At 37.9% G+C, this 12,176-nt stretch overlaps 1 protein-coding gene across 1 annotated transcript in view; it reads left to right on the top strand.

Annotated features, from left to right (window-relative positions):
* SH3RF3 (SH3 domain containing ring finger 3) overlaps nucleotides 1-12,176 on the top strand; it is a 351,630-nt gene that overhangs the window by 226,164 nt on the left and 113,290 nt on the right.

A 12,176-nucleotide genomic window follows, 5' to 3' on the forward strand; every position in this document is an offset into this window, starting at 1 on the left:
AGTTTTTCAAAGTAGTTTCTGATTACCCTTTGAATCTCTGTCATATCAGTAGTGATCTCTCCTTTTTCATTCCTGATACGAGTTATCAAGTTTCTCTCTCTCTCTTTGTTAGGTTTGTCAGTGGTCTATCAATCTTGTTTATTTTTTCAAAGAACCAACTTCTGCTTTTGTTGATCTTTCGGATTGTTTTTTGAGTTTCCACTTCGTTGATTTCTGCTCTCAGCTTTGTTATTTCCTTCTGTCTTCCTATTCTTGGGTCCTTTTGTTGAGCATTTTCTAGTTCTATTAGCTGTGTCATTAAGCTACTCAGGTAAGCTCCTTCTTCCTTCCTGATGTGTGCTTGCAAAGCTATAAATTTTCCTCTCAGTACTGCTTTTGCTGTGTCCCATAAGTTCTGATAGTTTGTGTCTTTATTGTCATTTGTTTCCAGGAACCTTTTGATTTCCTCCTTGATTTCATCTCGGACCCACTGGTTATTGAGCATGAGGCTGTTTAACTTCCAGGTGTTAAACTGTTTCTTCTGAGTCCCTTTGGAATTCACAAATAATTTCAGAGCCTTGAGGTCAGCGAAGGTAGTCTGCAAAATTTCTATCCTCTTGATCTTATGGAGGTATGTTTTATGTGCCAGCATGCAGTCTATCCTGGAGAATGTCCCATGTACATTGGAGAAGAATGTGTATCCAGGTTTCTGGGGATGGAATGTTCTATATATATCCACTAGGCCTCTTTCTTCCATTTCTCTCCTCAGGTCTAGTATATTCTTGTTGGGTTTCAGTCTGGTTGACCTATCCAGTGTTGACAAAGCCGTGTTAAGGTCCCCCACAATTATTGTGTTGTTGTTGATATTATTTTTCAGATTTGTCAACAGTTGTATTAAATACTTTGCTGGCCCCTCATTCGGTGCATATATGTTTAGGAGAGTGAATTCTTCCTGCTCTACGTAACCCTTGATTAATATAAAATGTCTGTCTTTGTCCCTTACAACCTTCCTGAGTATAAAGTTTGCATTATCTGATATTAGTATGGCCACTCCAGCTTTTTTATGGGTGTTGTTTGCTTGGATAATTTTTCTCCAGCCTTTTATTTTGAGTCTATGTTTGTTCTGACTATTCAGGTGCGTTTCTTGTAGGCAGCAGAAGGTTGGATTGAGTTTTTTGATCCATTTAGCCACTCTGTGTCTCTTAACTGGTGCATTTAGTCCATTGACGTTGAGAGAAAGAATTGTCCTGGGATTTAATGCCATCTTTATTTCAAAATTTGGTGTGTCTTTTTGGGTAGTCTTGTCTTAGATTAGGTCTTTCAGTTTTTCTCTTAAGACTGGTTTTGTGTCTGTGAAGTTTCTGAGCTGTTTTTTGTCTGTGAAACCATGTATTCTTCCGTCAAACCGGAAAGTGAGTTTTGCTGGGTATAGTATTCTGGGTGAAGCATTCATTTCATTCAGTCTTGTCACAATATCCCACCACTGCTTTCTGGCATTGAGTGTTTCTGGTGACAGGTCTGCTGTAAATCTCAGGGAAGCTTGCTTGAATGTGATTTCCCCTTTTGATCTTGCTGTTTTCAGAATTCTGTCTCTATCTGTGGGATTTGTCATTGCGACTAGGATGTGTCTTGGGGTGGTTTTTCTGGGGTCTCTTTTGGTTGGTACTCTTCGGGCATGCAGGATTTGATCACATATATTCTTTAGCTCTGGAAGTTTCTCTTTAATGATGTTCTTGACCGTTGATTCTTCCTGGAAATTTTCTTCCTGGGTCTCTGGGACTCCAATGATTCTTAAGTTGTTTCTGTTGATCTTATCATAGACTTCTATTTTCATCTGTTCCCATTCTTTGACTATTTTTTTCATTGTCTGCTCATTTGCTTTAAGTTTTTTGTCCAATCTCTCCTGCTGTATGGAATTGTTATGTATCTCATCTTCCACAGCACCAAGTCTATTCTCAGCTTCTGATACCCTGTCCCAGAGCTTATCCATTTTGTCATTCACTTCGTTTACTGACTTTTTCAGTCCTGTTAGTTGACATGTTATTTCAGTTTGGAGTTTTGTGATTTCTGTCTTCATATTTTCTTGGTTCTTATTAGTGTTCTGTTCAACTCGATCTATGGTTTCTTGGAGTCCGTTGAGCATCTTCCATATTGCTAGTCTAAAGTCCTTATCTGAGAGGTTGATTAGTTGGTTGGTCATTATCTGGTCCTCAGAATTGTCATGTTCATTCTCTATGTCTGATGCTGGCCTGCGTTTTTTCCCCATTGTCACACTTGTATTGTGGGTTTTTCTATGTGATGTGGTGGTATTCATTGTCTATATGATGCAGGCAGCACACTCCTCTGGCTCCTCCCTTTCTGGATGGGCTGACTTGCCTCTAAGCTACGCGGCCGTGCTCCGCTGGAGCCTCTTTTTGCCCCACTCGCAAGAGTTTCACGCAAGAGGACAGTAGACAGACATAGACAGGTCACACTCACAGTTTTTCACAGTTGGGCCCCACTGGGCCGGTGTACTTTCGCGGATTTTCCCCGCCTGTTGTCACACACAGGGAGCCGGCTTTTGCAAAGCCTTGCCGGTTTTCATGCTCTGTAGTCCCTCCGCATCCTGTTTTTCTGACCCTCCAGGCCTCACTTTCTCCCGTGTGCAGGAATAGGGCTGTTGAGTCTCTGAAGGTTCTCTTATTTCTAGCACACTCGGCCAGACCATGGAGTGCCCAGTGCCACACCCCCTCCCGGCATATACTGCACTCAACATATCCATTTCTATATAAGCAAATTTTATGACTTCATATTCCATTGTGTAGATGTATCATAGTATCTTCAGCCACTCATTTATTCTCCAGCCCTTAGCTTGTTTTCAGATTCTGGCTATTGTGAATAATGTTGTAATGAACATGGGTGCAGATGCTGTTTTTACATTGTGTTTTAACTCCCTAGATTATAATCTCAGGAGTTGTATTGAAGGGTCATATAGAAACTCAATTTCTAGTTTTCTTTTCTTTTGTTTTTTGAGGCATGGTTATATTGTTTTCCCAAAAGGCTAGAAAAATCTGTTTTCCCAATAAGAGTGTCTTTTCCCTTGCATTTAAGCTACACTTGTATCTGTTATTCTTGTTGTATGCCCATCTCTGTGGTATGAGATCATATCTCATTTATGTTTTGACTTGTCTATCTTATTAGAAACACTTATTTATATTTCATTTTTAAGGAACTTTCTGTATATCTTTTCTCCCCATTTTTGATGATGTTAAGATGATTTTTTCCGAATAAGTTCTACAAGGACCTTATATATCTTTGATATGAACCCCTTCTCAAATGGGTATTGGGTGTATAGTGAGTCCCAATGTGTGGGTAGTTTTCGTATCCTGGTCACTATTTCCTTTGAGGAGCTGTTTATTTTAATTTAATCCCATATGTTTATCTTTACTTCTATTTGCCTTATCAGTGGTGTTTTAACCTTAAAGACTCTTTTAGCTTCAATGTTATGGAGAGTTCTACCTCCATGACATACATTTCCTTTAGTATCTGATAGTTTTAGGTCTTATGCCAATTTACTTATGCCATTTACTGAGGATCTGCCTCAAGATATTCAAGTCTATTCTATTGACCTTAGGGACTGTCTGTATTCCAAAACTATGAATTTTCAATTACTCTCACTTTGTCGTACAATTTAAGTTGGGGAAAATGATGCCTTCTATCTTCTTCCTGAGGACTGCTTGAGCTATTTATGGTAGTTCATTGTTCCATGTGAATTTCAGAAGTGTTTGATCTATTTTTTAAAACTTTAATGGGTATTCTTAAAAGGATTGCATTATATTTGTATAACACTTTGGGGAGTATTGCCATTTTGATGATGTTAATATTCCCAACTCATGAGCAGTGTTGTTGTTCCATTTTCTTATGTCCTCTTTTATTTCTTGAAGTTGTGTTTCAAGGTTTTTTTTAATAGGGATTTACCTTTTTAGTTGATTTTGAGGTACTTGATTTTCTAATGCATAATAGTAAATGGAATTGTTTTTTCAATATCTCTTCTTCACTTCTATTATTTGTATATAGAAAAGCTATAGCTTCTTACATATTAATTTTGTAAACTGTCACTTTATTATACAAACCTATTGTTTCTAGAAGCTTTATTGCATTCTCTTGAAGTTTCTAAATATAGTATCATGTCATCCACAAATAGTGAGTTTAACTTCTTCCTTTCCTATGTGGATGCCTTAACATTTTTTTTCTTGCTTACTTTCTATGGAAAATACTCCCAGTAACAGTAGCGAGAGTGGGAAACCTTGTTTTCTACCAGATTTTATAGGGAAAGCTTTTAGATTTTCCCATTGAATATAATGTTTATTGTAAGCTTGTGGTAAAGGGCTTTGATTACATAGAAGAAAACTTTTTTAGTTCCTTTATTATTGAGTTTGTATAATGAATGGGTATTGGATTTTTTTTTCAAATTTTTCTCTTCATTTATGGATATGTTCACATGACTTATTTTATTATGTTGATTGGCTTGCTTATGTTAAACTATCCTTGCATCTCTGGGGTAATTTTACTTGGTCGTAGTTTTATGATCTTCTTAAAACATAATTGGATTTCATTTGCTAATATTTTGGGGAAGATATTTGCTGTTCTTCAACATGTATATCAATCTGTAATCTCTCTCTCTGTGTGTGTGTGTGTGTGTGTGTGTGTGTGTGTGTGTGCTTTTGGGAGTGTTTCTGTTTCTTCAACTCCTAAAAGAGCCTAAAAAGTATTGGCCATAGGTCCTCTATATGGGTCTGAAAGAATTCATTAGTGAGTTCATCTGAGCCTGGTTTTTGTTTGGGGAATACTTTTGATTACCATTTCAATTTACTCAATAGTATTAGGTCTGTTAAGAAACTTCAATCATCTTGGTTCAACTTTGGAAAGTTATAAGAGTCCAAGAACTTATCCATTTCTTATAGTTTTTCTGTGTTAAAGATTCTCAAAGTAATCTCTGATTGTTCTTTTATTTTCTTTAGTGTCTGTTGTGACATCCCCTCTTACATTTCTGATTCGGTTTATTAGGATTCTTTGTTTTATTTTCTTTATGAGACTTCGTAATAGTTTATCAATGTTGTTTATTTTATTCTGGGTACCATCTCTTCCTTTCATTGATTTCGGTGTTGTTGTTTTGGTTTCCAGTTCATTAATTTCTACTCTAAGTTTTATTACTTCTTTCCTCTGCCTGCTTTCAACTCTTGCTGTTGGTCATTTTCTGTTTATTTAAGCTGTGCCATCTAGTCATTTATGTAGGCGCTTTCTTCCTGATGAATGGTTGCAAAGCTATAATGCTTAATTATATTTCATTTCAATACAGCTTTTACCATGTCCCACAATTTCTGATATTTTCTGTCCTTATTTTCATTTCTTTCTAGGAATCTTTAGATTTTGTTTTTGATTTCCTCTCTGCTGCACTGATTATTCAGAAGTGAGATGTTTAATTTCTAGGTGTTAAAGTTATCTATGGTTCTATTTGTAATTCACTACTATAATTATAGTCTGGACAGATAGTTGACACAATTTCTATCCTTTTGATTTTTGTGGAGGTATGTTTACAGTATGTGGTCTACTAGCAGTTTCTTTAAGTATTTTTCTGGCCCTCATTGTATGCTGCTAAAGAGTGCTAAGGACTGTGATATCCTCCTTATTTAAATATCCCTTGATTATTAAGAAATGACCTTTGCTCTCTCATAAACTTTTTGAGCCTCAAATCTCTGTGAACTGCTATTATTATATCAGCCTTTTGAAGGAGGTGTTTGCTAAAATAATTGTCTTCCAACCTTTAACTTGGAGTCTATGTTTGTTCTATTTAAATGTGCTTCCTGCAGACAACAGAACGCTTGATTAAAATTTCTGATCCATTTTGCAACCATGTGTCTCTTAACTGATGCATTTAGTCTATTGACATTGAGAGAGATTGTCATGGAATTTTGTGCCATTTTTTTGTAAAAGTATGGTGTGTTTGTGGGCTTTGTTTTGTCTTAGAGTTTCCCCCTAACTTTTGATCTTAAGGACTTTTTTTGACTCTCTGAGTTCTTTTTTAATCAGGAAACAATGTATCATTCATTCAAACCTAAATGAGTGTCTGACTGGGTAAAGTATTCTTGGTGAGACTAATGTATATATATATATATATATATGGAATATATATATATGGAATATATATATTATCCTACTATTGTCTTTTGACAGGATTTTTATAAATCTGCTGTGCATCTTAAGGATGCTCTTTTACATGTATTTTTCATTTTTGATATTGTTATTTTTAGTATTCTATCACTTATCTATGGTTTTCATCATTCTGATTAGAATGTGTCTTGGAGTATTTTATTTGGATCTCTATTAACTGGAACCCTTTGGGCATCCATGATGTGGGTTTCAGTGCATATCAGTTCTGGAAACTTCTCAATGCTCTTTGATTGTCGTTTCTTCCTAGAAGTTGTCTTCCTTGACCTTCTGGGTTGCCAATGATTCTTATACTGTTTCTTTGAAATTCATCCCAAAGTCCTTTGTCATTTAAGACTCTTTTTCATCTTCTGCTGGTGTATTTCCCCTTTTAATCATAGAAATGTTTACATGAAATATATTTGAAATATACAAATATATGAAATATGAAATAGACAAACAATAGGTAGAATGAAATAGGTAAACAAACTGATAATTAGACATATATTTAAGATAAAACTTTCAAAAGTTACATGACACTATATAGGGTTGCAACACAACATTTAAGAAGCTAGAGTCTGGGGCCTTCTTTCTTTATTATAATTAGAACTATGATGAGTATTGGGTAGGACTAAGATTTAGAAAAGCATGTCATATTCTTAGAGCTGAAAAGACATGTAAGATCTTTGTGAATTCTTTTTTTTAACATTTATTTATTTAATTTGGTTTGGGGGCTTCATCCAGAGGTGTTTAGGGAGTTAGTCCTGGCTCTGTATTCATAAATTGCTCCTGGCAGGCTTGGGGGACCATGTGGGATGTCGGGAAACGAACCTGGATCTGTCCTGTGTCTGCCAAGTGCAAAGCAAACTCCCTGCCACTGTACTATCGCTCCGGCCCCTTTTTTATGAATTCTTGCCCATGCTTTTTAGTTTAGAGTTCTGGGAGATTTGTAGGAGTAAAGCCACCCAGTACCAGGCCATATCCTCTTTACATTTAGTGTGATTCAGGAACCTACTTACCCATTCTTTCAGGGAAGTAAGCACCAGTGAGCCACATGATGCCATGGCAGCATATTTGTCAAAGCCTGCTGCTGTGTTGATCCTGTAGAGAGGGAGCTGCTGAGTGCACGAGCACCTTTATCTCCACAGGATAAGCCTCATCAAATTGTGTGCTGCATCTGAGTAATGAGCCATGAAATTGACATTATAAGTTTTAATTATTATTAATGCCTTGAAGGGATAGCTGGTATTAATTATCCTGTAGACATTCCAGATGTACTTCTCCCTTTCCATTTATTTTTTTTTCTTTAATGTCTTGAGCCCATATAATGACAGTGTTTGAATACAATTAATCCTAAGGGAGCATTTATGTTCTTGGGGTGGGGGGGAGCTACAATCTGGGAACAGAAAGGAAATGGTTATGGGAGAGACATGCTCTGTTTTACTGAGTTGGGGTGGGCTACTGTAGTTGTAGATGTTCTTTTGGTTGGTGCCATACATTTGCAGAAGTTTTCCCCTAGCAGTCACTGCAGCCTGTCTCTGGCTTTAATGAATCATCTGATTTTATAAAAGCTTCAAAATGGAAGGATACTGTAAGTAAGAATATGCTTTTATATATATTTCTAGAATTAAAGAGTCAAGCTATTAGATTTTAATCCCCCCTCACACACTGTCTTTAGGTAGCATCCTGACTTTATTTTTTGCCCCACTCCCCACCTCATGTGTCCCATAGTTTAAAAAAGACATGCAGTCCATCTTAGTTTTGCTTTTCAGATTTGCTTGTTTGCTGTAGATGGGTGGCAAAATGGCATAGGTTCATTTATGCCTCATCTACCCCCCTCTCTCTTTCTCTCTCATAGCCTTATTCTTACGCTCTATGAGAGCAGACAGTAGTGATGTTGCATCCCTCTGACCGTGATCATGTGGCTAGCATCTCTCTGTCTGAGCAGCTGCGGTCAGATCTGTGTGTCTGTTCTCTCCTTTGATTCTACTTTCACTGTACTGTTCAGTGAAGAGCAGGGCCCTTTTCTTTCCCTTGTCTGTATGAATGTTTCTCCCCTGGAACTGGATGATACATTTATTTGGAATTGATGAGGCATATTGGTAGCAGGGAGTTTAACTACCAGAACTTTCAGTTAGAAGTTTCCCACCCTATTGTATCTAGACCTTATCTTAGGACACTTGAGGACATGAATTAACAAGTATGGCACCCTCTAAAAGCCAGGCCTCTCCTCAGTCCCCAGATTAGCAGGAAATGCATTTCAGCTTTGTTTAGCTTCCTTGTGTATAAAAGCTGGTCATTTTGAAGAGAAACAAGATGGAAGAGGGTAGAGGATACAGCAAAATCCTAAAGACTCCAGAGGCATGTATTGTTTATGAATGAGGATGCTCTCTATAGGCAGGTCCAAGGGTTGAGGAGGAGCACCAGGGCCTGTAACTAGAAATTGTGCTAAAATTCATGTAGGGAACCTTGCTGCCATGCCTAAGAACTTGGACAGCCCTCCTCAAGTAATGGGTGGGTGGATGGGGTTTACAACTGAATGAGAAGATCAACTTTGCATTAGGGCATTTATTATTATTATTATTATTTATTAAATCAAAATATGCTACTGGGACCTGAGTAACCCTGGCAAAGGTTTGTATTGGCTAAGGCAGAAGAGATGAATCTTAAGAGACAGTGATAAAGTGTTGAATTTTCTTTGGGTGAGCTTAGAATTGGAGTCCAGTCAAATCTGAACTCCAATTCTAAGCTCACAGAGGAAACAAAAGAACCTAGATGCTCTCTTAACAGCAAGAGGAGAGTAGGGGTCCTGCAGAATTAAGAAAACCAGAGACAGAGTATGGCTTTAGTGAGCCATAAAATGTACAGAAAAAAATATCAAGAAAATGGTTAATGACACGAGCGCTCCACTTAGAAGGGAAGTTGCAAGCCCAGGGAGCTTTGAAAATCAACAAACAGAGACAGGGAGAGATGGTGGCATTATAGATTGTGGCCTGACTTCAAGTCACAGTGCTAAGATTGATGGGAACATGCTCATTGTGGAGAACCACTGCCTGCATGTCAAGAGAGCATGCATTATCAGAACAGAGATAACACACTGCTCAAAGAGTTTCAGAAGCTAAGTCCTTGTGTGGTATCTATTACTGTCTCATCTCTACCCAGGCTTTTCCTTGTTGCCCCTGTTTCTGCAAGCCAGCTGTGCCATCTGAACTAGAGCTGGTGATAACCCAATCAGAGAACAAACCACAGGAGCCAGTAGGGGCATGCACAGGAAGGGAGAACCCACAGAAGCACAAGCACCTACTCTTTCTTTCCAGCTCTTAGTCCCATGGGCATGTGACCAAAAGCCTTAGGAGATTCAATTATTGCTTCTGAGAAATGCCCCATCATCTGAAAATGGAAGAAAATGAAGGCTGTGACAAAAGTGCTTTTTTTCTTTTTCTTTTCTTTTTTTTTTTAATAAATATTTTATTTTGACCAAAGTGGATTGCAAATCATTCACAGTAAAATTTTAGGTATACAGTGACATTGAATCAGGGGCATTCCCACCACCAATGTTGTCCTCCCTCTCCCCACTCATTCCCAGCATGCATCCCATACCCACCTCCTTTGCTCCCAGGGCTGCTAGTGTAAGTGGTCCATCCTCTCTGTGTCTAGCTTATTGTAGATTGAGTATCGAACCTGTTGTCGTTGGCTTTGGATTTGGTACCTAAGTCTGATCATTTTTTATTTCTACTCAATGTTCATATGACTGTTTGATCTTGGTAACCACCATTATTTCCCTTGAGTTCTGTTTTCAAAGTTAAATTTGTTGAAACTTAAGATTAATAGGTCCCACATCTCAATTTTTTTCTTCCAATTGCTTACACCTCTTACCTCACAGTGTATTTGTATGCTTGAGTAAAAACACTCCCATTGTGAAAATAAATGTGATATTTAACTCCTAAATATTAAATTTGAGTGAAAGAAAATAGTTGCTCTGCTTTCTAACAAATTAAACTATACAACTTGGGTAGGTTTTCTACCCCTCACAATGCTTGTTCCAGGGCAGGGAAATTCTTTGTGATGTAAACCCTCTAGCTCTTAGATGCCAACCTTATCCACTTTTTAGTTGTGACAATCAATGTCTCAAGACATCACCTCACATCCCCCAGGGGACCAAATGTTCCTAATTGTGAACCCTTGGACCAGGAACTGACTGGCAATGGAATTTTGGGAGTGGACTACAGCCAACATTCCCTTCTAATCTTTTCCTATTCCTGTATTTGTATTGCAAATTACCCATTTTTCTCCCTCTCTAAAATCACTAAAATTGGGGCCTGTTACAATCTATTGTGCTGATAGTAAAACGCTATTGAGGACCATGTTATTGGAAGCAAAGGATTTTTTTTCTTCCTTTAGTTCTGCAATGAAAAGTCCTCTGGTGTTGCTATTAATTGCTTAGTGGTTGCTGTTTGTCAATTTGCCAGCGGGTTCTCTCTCAACTGCTTGGATCTGACATTGCTAAAACATAAATGTAGAGTGATTGAGTTTCTAACATGCTATTAAATGCTCTATAAAGCCTCTTTCCATGTACTACTGCTTTAAGCTTTTGTGCTTTATAGATTGATTTGAATACTAAAGAAAGCCTTGGCATAGGCATTCCTGGTAAGAAAAAGCTCCTTCTGTTAGAAAAATTGCTGGCCATTGACATAGAGACAATAGGAGGGTTTTTGTTTGATTTTCCAGTGACAAAGAACTGGCCTTTAGCAGTGCTTACTAAGATGAGCAGGTACTGATTCAGACCTGTAAAAAGAAGGGCCTAATTCTGCAAATCTTTATTTTAAAAAAATCTAGTTAAGTGAAAGCAGCCTAGGAACTGGACGTGATGTCAAATTGTTTTAGAATTTAGTCTTACTGCTAAGACCAGGAGATTGCCAAGAATTGTTTGTATTTCAGAATTAGTATTTGAGACCAAATATGGTAAACCTTTGGATGTGCTGCCTAATTTTTGATGAGATAAATGATAAACTAAACATTAAAAGAATGCTATTTTGAGGACTAGAGAGATAGTACAGGTATTAACTTCATTGCTTGCATGTTATTGACTCTGTATTCAATATCTGGTATCAAATACAGTCTCCCTGATTAGTGTCAGGAATGGTCCCTGAGCACAGAACTAGGAGTAATTCCTCAGCTCAGTTGGGTCTGACACCCAAATCAAATGCAGACAAATAAAAAAAAAGAGAGAGAAAGACAATGCTTCTTTATACTCTTGAAGTAGTATTTCTGGATCAATCTACTTTCAGCATTAAAAATGTATGTGTTGTGGTTGAAGACAGCTGGGGACCACTTGTTAGAAGTGCTGCTTCAGTAGGGACCAGGGTCCTGGGAATGGCTTTGGCTTTCCATGCTCAAGTTTTCTCATTTTTTTGCATATTCAGCACATACCACTGAATTGGAAGGCCACAAAGCTCAGTAGGTTTAGGCCTGTTTTTGTTTTTCAACTTGATCACCCCCTTGACAATATTATAAGTTGCTGTGAAGTTTTAGTTGATGAAGTCAGGAAAATTTTGTTAGATGACAACTTCTAGAAATTTGCCAGCTACAGATATTACCATGAGAACATCTTTCAACATACAGTGCTGGGTAAGAGCATCCTACAGCTAGACCACCCGAATGGAGATTCTGCTTTGACCTAGACCAGTTGAGTAGCCTTGTACCAAAAATGTCTCAGTGTTCTTATTTGTGAATCAAGATCATTTAGCTTCTGCTTCATGGTCCTTTCCAGTCCATGTGAAGAGCCTGGGACAAGCCTGTTCTCTCAACTAGGCTCTGAGGAGGAATTATTAGTATGGATACTCTCTTTGTTTGGGCAAAATCATGGGCTTGTGTGTTTCTTTCACAGGTAGGTGCTTCTTGAAATATTTCCCGTGGGAGGACATGTTGTAGGTATTCACTGGACTTGGATGCCTTCATTCCACCAGGGAAGCAAGCACACACCTCCTGGGTGGCAGGAAGACCACGCCAAA

This window comes from Suncus etruscus, chromosome 9 (genome assembly GCF_024139225.1).
Source record: "Suncus etruscus isolate mSunEtr1 chromosome 9, mSunEtr1.pri.cur, whole genome shotgun sequence".
In the NCBI taxonomy this organism is placed as follows: Eukaryota; Metazoa; Chordata; class Mammalia; order Eulipotyphla; family Soricidae; genus Suncus; species Suncus etruscus.